Source organism: Phyllostomus hastatus, unplaced genomic scaffold, assembly GCF_019186645.2.
Source record: "Phyllostomus hastatus isolate PE091 unplaced genomic scaffold, TTU_PhHast_1.1 phas_scaffold_129, whole genome shotgun sequence".
Lineage (NCBI taxonomy): Eukaryota > Metazoa > Chordata > Mammalia > Chiroptera > Phyllostomidae > Phyllostomus > Phyllostomus hastatus.
The window spans coordinates 2,607,800-2,623,111 of record NW_025334009.1 but is presented as its reverse complement, the minus strand read 5'-3'; the positions used below and the strand labels follow the sequence as shown (position 1 = coordinate 2,623,111).

The window sequence follows — 15,312 nt, the reverse complement described above, 5'->3', positions numbered from 1 at the left end:
CCCGCTGAACAGCCGCGGCCTTCAGAGGGCATCGCCCCTGATTTCCAGCTGGAACCCTCCTTTTCAGTCAGCACATTTATTGAGCACCTACCATGTGCTGCCCCCACTCCAGGCGGGGGGTGGTGGGCCCACAGAAGACAATGAAGGCTCCCCCTCTCACGGTGCCTGGAACCCGGTGAAGGCAGAGAGACGGAACCACGCCGGGAAGATCGCACGGGCCAGACGAACCAGAGACTGATAACCACCGCGAGGAGGATTAACACTGGGCGACCGGGCGCGTGGCCGGAACCTGGCTGGCCAGAGGGGACAAGTCGGGACATGCACGCTAGGTCCTGAAAGGCAGGACGGGGGCGGCCACGCAGAGCCGCCCCGCGGAAGAGCGTGTTGGGCAGCGCAGGCAGCTGTATGCGAAGGCCCTCAGGCAGCAACGCCCCGGAGTCCGGGAAGCAGACTCGAGCCTGGGCCGGAGCGGCGACGGGAAAGGGAGAGCGAACGGGGTCGGGTCGGAGAAGGGGGCAGCCGGGGTCAGCAGTCTGCCGCGTCCCGGGTGGGATGGGGAGTTCGTGACCTGGACCAAGACGCGTCCCCTTTCTGGGCCTCAGTTTCCCCATCTGCAGCGGGAGGGCTGCCCTCGGCAACCCGCGTTGAGGATGAAACGAGAGGAGGAGAATGACGGCGGGGGGGGGGCAGCGTACTCAGCACGGAGCAGGGCAGCAGACAGGAAGCATTCCCGTCCGCCGTCCCCCCAGCCTGCCGCGTTTCCTCCCCTCCCCTGCCACTCTCCCGAACCTCTCCCAGTCCCCGGAGGGCCGGCGGCACCCACCCGCAGGTCCACGTGACACGTGGACACACACAAGGGACGCTGCGTGGGATGCACCCACCTGGACAGGCCACTGCCGGCTCCAGCAGAGCGCTCTCCCCACTGCTCCCGGCCAAACGCAAAGCACCGCCCGGCGAGAGGGGATGACCACATCGCCCCCATGCAGCCCCCACTGTGTGGCCCTTCGGCCGCCAAGCTTTGCCCCTTGGCCCCAGAGCACCGGAAGTCACTCTTCTGCTGGAAAACATCGCCCTTGGACACCCATCAGCCCCCCCTCCCCGTCCTTCCCTGGCGCACCCACACCACCTCCGCCTCCTGAAAACACGGAGGGCCCCTGCCCGGGGCTTTTCAGTGCTGGCTGTACTGTGGCTTGCCTTAAAAAGAATTTTTAAAAGACTAAAACCAAAGGGCTTCCTTTCAAGTGAGGCAGCCAAGAGAAGAAGGGCTTCTGGGCACAGATGTAAAAGCACCTGGGGCTCCAGGAGGCCCCGATCCCCAGAAACGCGGCGAGGCCCTGAGGGCCGGGGCCCTGGCCAGCAGCACCCGAGGTGCCACTTCCCTTTGAGGCCCGGCCGCGCCCCGCGGGCAGAGCGCGGCAAAGCAGAAGGCCTTTCGGAGGGAAAACGAGAGAATGCCCAGAAAAAGGAAGCGCCGCTGCTGGCCCCGGACGGATGTCCTGGCTGGGGGCCAAGGCCGCTCCCTCCGGAGGCGCACAAGCCTCCCTAAGACGCCCTGGCCCAGGCACATATATGGTCACACGGCTGGAAATCCGGCAGGGAGAGCCCGCACCGCCTTCCCGGCGCAGCCTCCCGCGAGAAGGGGAAAGTTCCCCTCACCAGGTCTCGGCTTCGGTTGCCAGGCGCCTGCACGGTTCCTGCTGGAACTTCCTCTGAGCAAGGACTGGACGGTGTCATCTTCCTAGCGAGAGGAGGGCGAGCAGAGCGGCGGGGTTCTGAGCCGGAGCCCCGCACTGACCAGCCTGCGCGTCCCCTGGGGGGGGGGGGCCGGCCGATCACACGGTCCTCAGAAACGCAGCCTGTCCCCAGCGAGGGATCATTTATTCCACGGCAACAGGCACACTTCTCCCGGAGCCCAGAAAAGTCTCATTCTGCTTTCGTTTTCAGCCAGTCCCAGAGGACGGCCCCCTCACAGAAGGCTCGACCTGAAGCGGGGCCCCTCTCGGACGACCTCAGAAACGGCAGTTGTCGCTGTGACGCTTGCTCCCGCGCTCTCTGGCTGCGCCGTGGCTCGCTGGAGACGCCAGAGATGATAAACACACACACACACACACACACAGAGAAACCTCCGGCCTTTCTGCGAACATGTCCGCCGCATGCCCTGTCCTGGAGCAGCACGTTATCCTCACGGTCACTTCTCAGGAAAGCTGCCCTGTCCCCTGTCCCTCAAGGCCGACGGGAGCGCCTGCTGGCCCGCAGCTCAGAGCCGGCAGCCAGGACTCGGGACGTTGCATGGGCCGGGCCCGTCTAGGCCCCGTCCCCCATTTCATAGGTAGGAACGCAAACAAACTGAGTGATTTCTTGGCGGCCACAGGGAGACCACAGGGCTCCCGACACCCGGGCCCCGTGCTGGGGGCCCAGCGGCAGGGAGGGCGTCTGTTCAACGCGAAAGTCAGCCCAGCCCGAGGAGACGCCCCCTCCGCCCACAGCCTGAACCACAAAAACTAACAAAATGCAACAAGAACCCAGCAAAGCAAGTCAGGTTAACATCCTCGGGGAGAGAGAAAGTCTCACTAAGTCCGGGAAAAATCACTCTAGGTCAGGGTTTCTTGGCCTAAGGGTTATTGACATTTTGGGGCGCATCGTCCTTAGCTGTGGGGTCATGTCCTGGGTGCTGAAGGAGGTGTAGCGGCAACCCTGGCCTCCACCACCCACGGGATGCCAGGAGCACCCTCCCCCCCCCCCCCGGTTGTGACAACAGACACGTCTCCAGACACAGCCAAGTGTCCCCCCCCGGGGAACATCTCACCCCACGGGGTGTGCCCCGCCGATCCAGGGCACGGATGTGGCTGTCTCGCTCGCTAACCCTCCGCAAGCACTCACTGTACAACTCGGCAGCAATGACCCGGATCGGGCGTTTCGACACCCGCTCCACAGAAGAGGATACAGGCGCACAGATGTCACCTGCTTTGCCTGCACCCGAGAGTCAGGGGACGCTGTCCTGGAGCTGCCGTCCTGCAGTCGGGGGGCCCAGACAGTTGCGACCCGAGAGCAGCTCGTTTCACTACCTAATTTGCAGCCCCACGCCCCCTGTGAACACTCGGCCTCCTGAGCCCAACGCCCCCAGAGAGCAACGTCTCCAAAGCTATCAAAAGGGACCGTTTCACACATGTCTACATGGTCCCCACGGGGCTCTCCCCAGCAAAAGGGGCTTTTCAAAGCAACAGGCCAATTCAAGGAGGAGCTAATCAGGGGACGGATACAAAAAGATTAGATCCTTCCGAGAACAGCCTCCAGCCTTTGAAGGCCAATGAAACATGTAGATAAATAACTTCAGCTGACAAATGTTTTGTGAGCACTTACAATGTATCGGGCACTCTTGCCGGATTAAAGATCAAAAAGGCCCAGGAGGAAAACAGATACAAAGTGTCACAGAGTTTCAAATGACCCAAGATTTGCAAGTATCAGGAAAAGCTTCCCAGAAGAGGCAGCATTTGGGCGGGAGATGGAGGGATTAGGCAAAGTGGGCGGAGAGGGGGCGGGGAGGGGCACAGCAGGCAGGAAGGAGGACCCTCGGAAGGCCGTGGACGCGGAACAGGAACGCACACATCCTCCAAGGCACATAAATGCACGGCCCTAAGTCTGCGTGTTGATCAGCTCTTTCTGCTGAAAACGTGTGCATGTGCACGGGATGCTTTGAAGCTGTTCTTGCAAAACACAGTCACTTCCCCGATACAGCTCCTCCTGAAATGCAAACGACACGGAGGAACTTGGGAGACCAGTGAGACTTTTTTCTCCCACTCACCGCTCTCTGAGGAGAGGCGTCATACAAAGCAGCCCGAAGTCCTGCTGACTCAGCAGGTCCTAAAACAGGACAGAACACAACTTCCTCCCAGTGTCCCCCAGCAGGTGTACTTCTGCGACTTCACAGCCCCACCGAGAGTTAGTTGGAGCTTTCGGTCTCTCTCCGCCTGCGCAGCCAGTACAGTCGTCTCCAAAGTGCGCCTGCCGGGGGGAGCCTCCTGCCACCCCAGGCTGCTGATGGAACCTTCGCACTGACCTGGAAACGAGAGGACTGCTGGGGGGCGGGGGGCAAAGGTCAGGCTGCACAGGGGAGAGCCAGCCATGGACAGCAAAGGAACCATGGAAATAAGACGAGCCGTGAAAAGGCACAGAGAGAGGCGAGCACCCTCCAGCGCAGGCCTTCTCGGACGCCCACAGGTGTGTGACCCCCGCCCCCTCACCTGCCCTGCCGGCAATCACGCTAAAACCGCAGCTTCTGACGCAAGGAGCCCGGGCGGGCCTGACCATCTGCACAGCCGACAGGCTCCCAGATGAAGCCAGTGATGCCCGTCTGGGGACCACAGAGTGACAAAGCTGGAGGACAATGTTTCTTTAACATGGGACTGCAACCCCCAGGAACGTACGCATAACCCAAGGTTCACTGTGCGCGCGTGTATGTGTGTGTGTGTGCGTATGTATGTGTGTGTGCATACACGTGCAACACACAGAGAATGAACGAGGAAGTTGGTTGCAACGTACACAGTCCTTTTTAAGTATGGGAGCAATAAGCTTCACCGCTGTCTATTCTAGTCTACTTCGTTTAAAAAATCCACTGACCGAGGCCAACTCAACGGATGTCACCACCTCTTCCTGGGCTGCCACGCAGTTCGAAAAACCTGGATGTGGAACTCGAGTAACTTCCTGGGGACCTGGGGGCGCTGTGTCTGCGCCCCAGCGAACGGTGGCTGAAACGGAGACCGCACTGCAGGGTTCAAGTGTGCGTTCGGAAATCCTCCGAAAAGAGCAAGGATGTGCCGACCGCCTTTTGGAAAAGCTTCCATTGAAAACGTTCCGGTGGGAAGCGTTCTTCACTCTAACTTCTGTCTTCCGACCCACGGGAGAGGGACGAGAGCACTGTGCGGCCCTGAGCGGGGGTCTCTAACAAGCAGTTCACGCGGAAGAGAACTAGGGGCCCCGGAGAAGAGGCTGGGTAGAGGTCAGGGACGCGAAGTACAGATGGACCGGAATGTTCTGTCATGGAGCAAGGAAGCCACTGCCGACTGCTAGGGTGGTGTCCTTTGACCCAACTTAAATAGTCTCTCTCTCTCGCTGAACAAAAATGGACAACTGGAACATCAATAGAGATAATTACACAAAGGATACAAAATGTATAAAATATTTAAATCTGCCCTGGCTTGCATAGGGCCACACTCAATCAGTGGATCGAGCGTGGGCTGCAAACCAAGCATTGCAGGTTCAATTCCCAGTCAGGACACATACCTGGGTTGCAGGCACAGCCCCCAGCAGCTGCACATTGATGTTTCTCTTTCTCCCTCCCTTCGCTCTCTAAAAATAAACAAATCTTAAAAATATATTAATAAAAAATATTTAAATCCATGACTCCCTAATGATACAAACAAAAAAAGTATCCATTGGGTTTCTCAACAACTGGCACTGACTGGCATTTTGGATAATCTGGGGGCTGGGGGGTGGGCCATGCTGCAGGCCGGTTAGCAGCAGACCTGGCCTCTAACCCCTGGGTGCCGTCAGCGTCCTGTCTCCAGATGTGACAGCCAAAAATGTCCCCAGATATTGCCCAACATCCCCCAGTTGAGAACCACTTCCAGAGCTCGTGGAGGAGAATCAATTCCTTATTTTTGAAACCCAGTCAAGTACAGAGAGACATTCAAGGCCGGATCCTGTCTGTCGTGTATGAACTACCTCCCAGTGAACCAAAAACTAAGTGGAGAAAACTTACATAAACGATCCCAGGTAACACAGGGGTGTCACACTCATTTCCACTGGGGGCCACATCAAAGGGCCAAATGTAATTTGAGGGCTGTATACATGTCACTGCTCCTTAACTAGGGGCAAGGAGCTCGGCGCTGCCGGCGGGTAGCAACAAGGTGCCAGGCCGGATAAAACAAGGTGGAAGGCCGGGTTCCGCCCGTGGGCCTTGTGCCCGCCACCTGTGAGCTGTTACATGAAGGGAAAAACAGTTTTACAAGCATGCGTGGACTGACAGATGGAGGCAATGAGCACCAAAGGCTACTAGAGTCACAAGAAGATACACCCAGACATGTCACCCATCCTACGCCCCCGAGTGAAGTCACAAAATAGACCTGGCCCCCTTTCCTCCACTCCCCTCCTCCCAAGAGAGACCCTGACCCAGCCTCCGCCTCTGCATCCGACCACCGAACCACAGTGAACACAGGGCCAGAGGGACGTGCTCAGCGACGCCACATGGATGCGGGCAGCAGAGCCTGAACTGTGGGGGAACACAGCCCCCCATTTCTTCAGTAAGAACAGCAGTGACAGAAACATGCACAGGGGGGGAAAAAGGCGCAACAGGAATCATGCTCGTTAAAAGACATCAATTATTTGTCATGTACCAGCCTTATTGGGATCCCAAGTCAAACTGTTAAATGTGTATCAACATCACACGTGTTTTTAAATGTGGGTATCAGGGAAGTGAGAACAGACTTGACTCCTTTCCAACTGAAGTTTTGATTTTTTCTTGGGATGAATAATAGCATTGTTTTCTTTTTAGAAAAGAACTCCAATACTAGAGACACGTACTCAAAAACAGACGCACGAGTGTGTCTGCCTGTTCAAGCGCAAACAAGCAGAGGGTGCACCTGACCCGGCTCAGCGCGCGGCATTGGGTTACTCCGAAGAACAGACGAGAAATTCTATATTTAAAGGAGTGATTGCTAGGCTTTATCCCCGTAATAAGATAGCTGACGTCTGAATAGAGCTTTATCTTCCATTTAGTTCTTAAAAAAAAAAACAACACACAGTAAGAACTGAACAAGGTGGCCTGGAGGCCGGGCCTGGCACCCTTGCTGCACCCTCGCTGCACCCTCGTGACCCCACGCATGTCACCGCTCGAATGCACCCGGTCCCATCGAAGGTACAGCGCCCCCTCTGGAAAAATGAAGACGCAGATGTGCACTCCTTAACCAGAAAAACGTTCAAGTGAAAGCCGAGGTGCTGAGCAGGAAGTGCCGTGGGAGTCCCTCTGCACGCACTGTGCGCGCACACACACGCAGGACTTCCACACGTGCAGAGGGAGGGTGTTTCACACGTGTGCATGGAGGGAGGGGTCCGCAGCCCTCGCGGTGGGTGCCGGGGTCAGGGGGTGAGCGGTTCTATGGTGCGGCGTCCCTTTACTTCCTCACGTTCTCCTGCAACCGAACGTGCACATCATGCGCAGTAAGTAACAGCGCATGTTTGTTACATGTGTGCACACAGGAAGGGGTCCACCGTGGTTATCAGAAACCACTGAACTTGAACTTCATATCCCTCCAGGGCGGGGCTAGGCAGCATCTGAGTCGTCCTCGGGGGGCTCCCCAAGACTGGGCGGGCTGCGGGAGGCTTGCGAGGATCAACCCGTAGGACCACCAGCAGGCGCTCACAACGTGCTGTCCCAACCAGCTGCGGGCTCACCCACCTACCAAAGACGGTTCCCCTCCGACGGCAGCCACTGCAATCTCAAGAAGCCATGGGCTTCACAGTCCCAGAGGGTCTAGCAGTCTGGAGTGTGACGGTGACATCCTCACCGGTGTCTTCAGAAAGGACGGGGTACGTAGTTTGGTGGTGGTGAGACCCACACTGAGAAATCCTCGGGGAAACCTGCACTGTTTGACCTTGACCCCCTCTCCCGTCTGAACGACAGGACTCTTCCTCAGCGGCGGCCACCCTGGCCTCCTCGGCCCTCCCCAAGGGGTCACATCTGCTCCCTTCGGGACGCCCCTTTCCCTGGTGTCCACGGGACTAACTGCTCACTCCTCCGGCGCTCTGCTCAAACGCACCATGTTTAGGAGCCTCCCCGGGCCCACGTGGCTTGACTGGTTGGAGCATCATCCTGTGCACCCAAAGGTCATTGGTTCGATTCCCAGTCAGGGCGTGTACAGGAGGCTTGATAGAGGTTTCGATGTTTCTCTCTAGCTCTCGCTCACTCCCTCTCTCTCTAAAAATCTATGCATGTCTCCTCGGGCAAGGATTAAAAAGTAAATTTAAAGACAATAAGAAGCCCTCCCTGGTTCCCAACCCCCACCCCCCGAGTCCTGCTTTATCCCCTTCCCTGTTGCGTTGTCGTTGTCTGTTTACGGTGGTGACCCAGGCACAAAAGTTGCACTGTTAACTACCTTGAAGTACACGATTCAGGGGCGTTGGGTCCACGCATGTTGTTGCACGACCATCACACTGTCCACTGCCAGAGTTTTTTCACCTCCCCCGAAATGAAACGCTCTGCCCAGGAAACTGATTTCCCAGCCCTCCCCCGCCCCCACGACCCCCGTCTCCCTGTCTCTGTGGACCTCCCTGCGCCGAGCTGCTCACGGGACTGACATTCCACGCCACTCGTCCTCCTGCGTGTGACCGGCTCGTTCTGTCCAGCTCAGCGTCCTGCAGACTCAGCCACCTTGTGGCATGTATCAGAGCTTCCTTGTCAAGGCTCAGGAACGTTCCATCAGGTGGGTGCGCTGCATTTCACTCACCAGTTCGCCTGTCAGTGGCACTGGGGTTGTCTCCATGTCTTAGCTACAGTCAACGAGTGCAGCTATGAACGTGAGTGTGCAAATATCTGTGCCAGCCCTTGCTTTCAATTCTTTGGGGTGTATACCTGGGAGTGGAAGCGCCGGATCATCTGGTGATTCCAGGGTTAATTTCTGGAGGCCACTGTCCTCCCCACAGGTGTCCACAGCGGCTGCACCCTTTTCCGTCTCCACCAACAGCACAAGGGTCCCGACTTCCCCATGTCCTCACCAGCACTTAACTTCTATTCCTTTCACTCTGCTTCCTTTTTTCTTCCCCCCCCAGTGCTGACTACCTGTTACACTGGAACACCCGCTGATTTACGCCAGGTGCCCCCGCCCTGCTGGGGGCTAAGCCTCTGGGGGTGGGGCGGGGATCACGCGGCAGCCAGGGGCGAAGAAAGGACTCGGGGAAGAAATGAAGGAACAGACACTGGGACTGGAACAGCTCTACCGGTTATTAGACTTCCCGGACTAGGTTCATCACACCGAACACCTTAAACCATGCCGCCCAGCTCAGGCGCGAACCTGGACATGGCTCCCTCCGAGGCGCAGCCCCACGGGTGATGGGGTCGGGGGGGGGGTTTCAGCTCCTCCTCCTTCACTTCATAACCACGGACGCTGTGACAGTCGGTAGGAGTAACAGAAATCAGGTCGGTCACGTCACTGATGTCAAGCCTGAACGGACGTCACCGAAAGAACCGTGCAAAAACGTAGAACAGCCCAAGTGGACCGAGAAAGCGCGTGGGCTTCGTCACTAGAGCGTCTGCAAACGCAGCGTGTTTTGTTCTAAAAGGTCAAACCAGCAGCACACAAGACGGGACGCTGGCCTTGTGCGGACTCCTTAATCACAGGGACCCAGGGACAGCCTGACCTAGAAACCTAACTCCAGCCTACTTTTATTTTTTTTTGTTTGTTTTTCTTCTTGTTCCTCTTAGGCATTTTTTTTTTTTGTTTCCCATTGGTTTGTTTTTTAAGAGCTGCTTGTAAAGAAATCAGGCAGCGTTTCCATGAGATCATCATAAACCTGCAAAAACCCCACGTGCTCGTTCTCCTCTGCACGTCGGCCGGTTGTGTACCGTTGGACTCTGTTTCTTTCCTCTCCCTCTCTCTCACACGCCGGTCTTCCTCCGTTGAAAATACTTTGAGGAAAAAGGCAACAGATGTGGCTTATGTCATCCACTTCTCCTCGAAGCCACCATCTCGTCTTGTTCCAGCAGAAAAGATGCCAGCCCCCTCCAGAAGGCACCGCTCGCTTGGCTGAAATGGGTAGCACCCCCCCCGCCCCGGCCCCCCCACCACCCGGCAGCTTCCCCGGGGCCCACAGTGGGAGCCGGGAGGGATTCCTTCAGAGCACAACGAACCTTCCCTGCCCGACAGGCTATTCTGTTCTGATTTTATTTATTCAAAGAGCAGGTTATACTTTCAATACACACAGCGGAGCAAGGATGGGGGGAAGAGAAAAGGCTTTGCACAACCGTCCACAGAGCAAATGGACTTATGGGGAAAAGGTTCTAGCACGCCACCATTCACATCATCAGGGATGGAAACGATCCCATTTTACTCAGCTGGGTAAAGGCCGGAGTCCTCTAACCTGCTCAGGTGCCTCGACGAGAACGAGCAAGATGGATTTCAGGTGCGAGAGGCTCCGCACCTGAGGCTCCCCGTGGTTTCTCTCTCAATCGGGCTCTCAGCGCACAGCCTTCCAAAACAAACTAACGCCGCCTCGAACAGCCAGTCTGCAGCCCCCACACCTGTGGCTGCCTCGGTTCCTCCTTACCTCGGGGGAGGGGCCGTGCATTCCCCATCCACTGGCAGCACACAAGCAAGACTTGCTGCATCAACAGCAAGAAGTTCATCATTTTTCCTGCTGTCTCCTTCGCCACGCCCCCAGCTTAGGTGCTTTTGTGGGCACAGCCCCACCTGCGGTCACCCCAGCTTCCGCGTGTTTGAGCCGCTGGGCAGGTGATTTCACTAACTGCACCTCGGTGTCTCCACCTGGACCTGACGCCCGGGGAGTCTGTAATGTGACGGCCCTGGTCCTGGCTTACAAGCACTTGATGTATTGATATCATGATTCTTAGCGACCAGGTGGAGCAGATGCTTGGACCTGCTGCCCTTCCTGGCCTGTGGCTCTCGCAGGAGAATGGAGCCCAGTCCTTGACCCTCTGAGTGCCCGTGCGGCCAGGCGAGTCCCTGGAACTCCCAGAAGGAGCCAGACCTCACACGTCCACATGCGTCCCAATCCGCCGGCTGGCCTGAGGATCTTATCAACAGGAAACAAAAGCACTAGGCTACTATAATGAAGTGTCTGGCTTTTCTTTTCTAATTAGAAAAGCCCAAAGATTGTAGCCCAGGGAACAGCTAAATATTTGGAAGGTTAAAGAAGTTACTAAGACACCCCCCCCCCCCCCATTACCCTGTTGTTTACCCTGCTCCGGACCATTTCAAAAGAAAAAAACTTCTGATGGCTGAACCTGCAGCGACAGAGACGCACACGCGCCTGCCTTTCTCGAAGGACAGCCTGACCGTTCAGGGAGGAAAAACGGGAGCCGCTTGTGTTCGCTGATAAACGCGAACCCTCCGCTCACATCCCACGAAGGCACCTACCAACGGGGGCCCACCACAGACCTTGACGCCCTGACAGATGGCTCCAGGTCGAGGGCTGGATGCTACTATCTTCGGCTGCGAGCGCTCACTTCCCTTTTCAAAGTTCTAACTCTTTCCATTTGCCAGCAGCCACTTTCATTTCTCGCGGTCCAACACACTCCGATTAAACGCACATTCACAGTAAGAAAAAAAGAAAGTGACTATTTTTGAGAGAGGGGAGCAGCTAGCGTTTGCCTCCACGTCTTGGCAGAGGAAATCCATGACATCCTTCGGAATTCAAGCCATCGGCACACTGCCAGGCAAGTTCACTGCTCAGTCCACCAACGGTGGACCCCTTTTACTGCTCCAGGTAGTGGCCGTTCCCACTCCCGTCCCCGAAACAGCTGGCAGGACTTGCCCCTGGGTCCCCCCCCGCTGCCGGTCCCTGGAGTCCTCACCAGAGGAGGACAAGTTTTGGACACTGAGCCTTTCTCGTCTCTATATCCCCCACCCCCCTGGCTCATCAGAGAGGACTTCAAACAGGCTCAGAACAAAAACTCATTATTGCCCCCAGCCTTAGCGCAGGCATCCACACTCACCTGACCCTCGTCAGGCACTCCCACTCCGTTGCTGAAACACGCCCAGCCCGGGGTGCGAATCCTGATGCTCCGGACTCAGCTCCTAAGGGTTCAGAAAGAAAACGGGGTGTGAGACCACAAAGGTGGGTCCCCAACACAAATGTTCCAAATTCCCACCTTCCACCTTCTTGACCCTCCTGCCTGGAGAGATACCCTGCTCCCCACGCGCCACCCGCCCCGCCCCCGCCAGTTGATAGATAGGTTGGTGGAATCACGTGGGGGAAGAAGAGTCCAGGTAACTCGGTGCGCTTACTGCCAGTAGGCACCGGCTTGGCCCGTGGGGGGGTCGGGGAGGGGTACTGGAACTACCGGGCGCGATTCGGCGGCTGCGAAAACACTTGTTTCCCCGCAGCGTAGGCCCAACGTCGGAAGCCCGCATCCCCATTGGGCGCGAGCTTCGTCCACACTTCAGCCCTCAACGCTCCCCCCGGTGTTCTTCCGTTTTTTAAAGCCCTCCCCACCGGGGCCCCCACACATGCACGGTTCTCCCCACCGTGCAGCTCGAGCGAGGGTCACATTTGGAGAAAGATGGTTTCCTTAGGCGGACTCACACAGCCCTCCCCCCGCCCCCCGCAAAAAAAAAAAAACCCAAAACAAAACAAAAACACCTATTTTCTGCATCCGCTGCAACAGTTCCCAACTTGGGGGAATGCCATTCCGTTCCAGAATGGGGAACCCTCAAAACCAGTCTCTGGACTCGAGAATTTTTTTTTTCACCTCAAATGAACTACCCCCCTCAAAAAAAAAAAAAAAAACCGCCCGCAGTAAAAGAACCCACAAACGCCTGCCTGCAAGTGCTTTCAAAGCCACCAAGAACTCCCCCAGAGCGGGACACAAACTTGCGCGTCGTGGGGACGGTGCAACTCCCCGCGCCCTCCGCCCGGCCCCAGCCGCTACCTTGGTCCCCGGGCAGCCACGCCGGCTTGGGGGTGCAGGGCGAGGAGAGGGTCAGCAGCCGCCGGGGAATCCCATGCTCGCGAAGAGGCAGCTCGCTCCGTTAGGATGGAAGCGGAACACCCACACCTCCTCTCGGCGCGGCTCTCGCTCTCCACCCTCCGCCTCCTCCGCCTCCTGCACCTCCTCCCGCCCCAGCGAGCCGGAGGGAGCGCTTCAGCAGTACAGCCACATGGTTACTGCACTTGGACGCGGCTCTCGGAGCCTTATATAGGCCGGGGAGCTCCCTGGGCAATGTAGTCCGAGGCCGCGAGGCGACGGCCCCGGGGCGACGGGACGGACTTCCAGTCCCAGAATCCCCTGGGAAGTGGGCGGGGCTCTAGATAGACGAGCGGGCGGGGAGGGGCGGGGCGTCCGGCGGGGTGTTCGGACTCCGCACGCGGGTCCTCGCTCGGACCTGGCCGGGCTTGGGGGCCCGCCCCCCTCCTCAAAGCTGCCCCTGGAGGGCGCCCCCATCCCTTAGGGACCCTCCTCATCCGTCTGGCCTCTTTCCCCTGAGTGCAGGTGTAGCCGGGAGCCGGGAGCGGGGGACGGGGCGCCGCTCGGATTTCTGCTTTGGGAAGTTTCTACCAGCTGGAACCCTCCCTCCCTCCCTCCCTCCGCGCGCCTGGCGTCGCGAGCCAGGAATTTCAGAAATCCAGGGCAGAGGAACGCCAGTGTTTGCGGTCAGGGATTGAAGGCGCGAGGTTGTCTTTACTTAATCGGCTCGGGTTTGCACGGAAAACTAAGCCCGGGCTGGAGGGCACTTGACTGAACCGAACTGCGTGCGCCCTTCCTCGCCCTGCAGGAGGTGGGGACCGCGAGCCTCCCCCTCTGGTGCACAAATAGAGCCGTGTTGGGAGTCGCCAGCGCTGAGATGGGGAGGCAGGAAACAAATACAGACCGCGACCTCGGTCCTGACCCGGCTCTCCAGCAGCCCCCCTGCTCCCAGCAGCTGTAAATGCTTAAATAAATAAACCGCAAACAAGAGAAACAAAACAAAACGACGTAGGGTTTGGAAGAGAGCCGTTGGCACAGAGGAGAGCGTCCAGGCGGGGCGCCCTCCCGCGGCTCGGGCAGCGGCGTCAGGGACCCGGTGGTTTTCGGCTCACTGCCAACCAGGGCCTGGGCTCCCCGGCCGCGGGCCGCTTCAGGCTCCGCCTTTGGGAAGCAAGGACTAAGCTCGGAGGCAGTCAGCCGGCTGCCCTCCCTTCCTCAGACGACGTGCATTCATTCCACAAACGTTTCATGTGTGTCTACTGGGTGCCAGGCAGTGCGCCAGGCGCTGGGGCACGGTGGGGAGCCGAAATACATCGCAGCCTCCCAGACAGACGGGCGCCGCCGGCACCGCATAGAATCTGCTATAAGAACAACAACAGCAACAACAACAATAATAATAATTGGGGAGACCTAGTTTCTGGAGCCCAGGCCACATGCACTTTTCATGCGTCCATGTTGCTGAGTTTTAACCACCTTGGCGTCTTCTTTATCCCTCTTTGGTAGGCGCGCACTGGAGGGCTCAGGGAAATCGGGTAATTTCCCAAGGTGACGCGGGGAGAACTAAGCAGGGCGGCCTGGATTCCAATTCCGGCCTCCACGTGGACTAAGTCCTAGCCTTTGGGGAGCTCCAGCAGCACAGCCTCCCCTTTCAGGAGCCGCCTCTGAGCCCCCCGGCAAGACAATTTCATCTCTGTCCCAGTTTTGCCATCAGAGGAGAAAACCATCTGAATTTGCCTATTTTCTATCAGGTTGGCTCGAGGCACAGCGGACAGTCTGGTGAAACCTTAGGAGTGAGTTGGGGACCACCACAGCTGATAACTGTTACGGATGTGATGCCAGCATCAGTAATGACACCTGACCTTTCTCAGGTACATGCTGTGTGCCACGCATTATTGGTCTGAGCTCTTTATGGACAATGTCTCATCAAAATCCTATTAACAAATCTTTTTTTTTTTTTTTTTACTTACGGGAAAACAGGCACGCAGAGGTTAAATAACTCCCCCAGAGTCCCACAGGTGGCGGTGGGCTGACTGGTGCCCGAACCCAGGACCCCTCCTGCTGCCCTCCCCGGCCTCCCGGGCGCACACATTTGCCCCGTGTGTGTGTCTGCTCATGTAACACCAGGCCAGGAACGGGCACAGCTCTGAAGTCCACGACGTTTGTGTTTATTACGTTCACTCCACCCTCCTCTCTTTCAGCACCATCCCTGGTCGCTGGGCACCACAGCCTCTGGCCCGTGCCTCGAACTACCACCCCGGCAGCAAGGAACTCCCCCACCTTGTCACAGCAAAGGGGCTCGCGCCTACCCCATTTGTCCGGTCCCTTCTTTCCCCCGAGAAAACAAGCCATTTATTTTTCCTCCCCGTGGTAAATATTTTGTTTTATTTTTTTAAAGCTTTTATTTATTTGTTTTTAGAGAGAGGGGAAGGGAAGCAGAAAGAAAAAAAGAAACGTCAGTGTGTGGTTGCTTCTCGCACGCCCCCTACTGGAGACCTGGCTTGCAACCCAGGCATGTGCCTTGACCCAGAATCAAACTGGAGACCTTTTGTTCTGCAGGCCTGTGCTCCATCCACCGAGCTACACCAGCCAGGGCTTAAACATGAGCCATTTCTGAA

The 15,312-nt window shown here is 57.4% G+C and overlaps 1 protein-coding gene across 1 annotated transcript in view; it reads right to left on the bottom strand.

The window, feature by feature from the left end:
* Positions 1-12,880, bottom strand: part of ITPR1 (inositol 1,4,5-trisphosphate receptor type 1) — a 195,667-nt gene extending 182,787 nt beyond the window's left edge. Inside the window, exons 1-2 of the mRNA XM_045856743.1 lie at positions 12,662-12,880; positions 11,726-11,807 (exon numbers count right to left, since the gene is read on the bottom strand). The gene's annotated coding sequence lies outside the window, so the exon portion shown is untranslated. The remainder of the gene's footprint in view (positions 1-11,725; positions 11,808-12,661) is intronic.
* Positions 12,881-15,312: the final 2,432 nt, after the last annotated feature.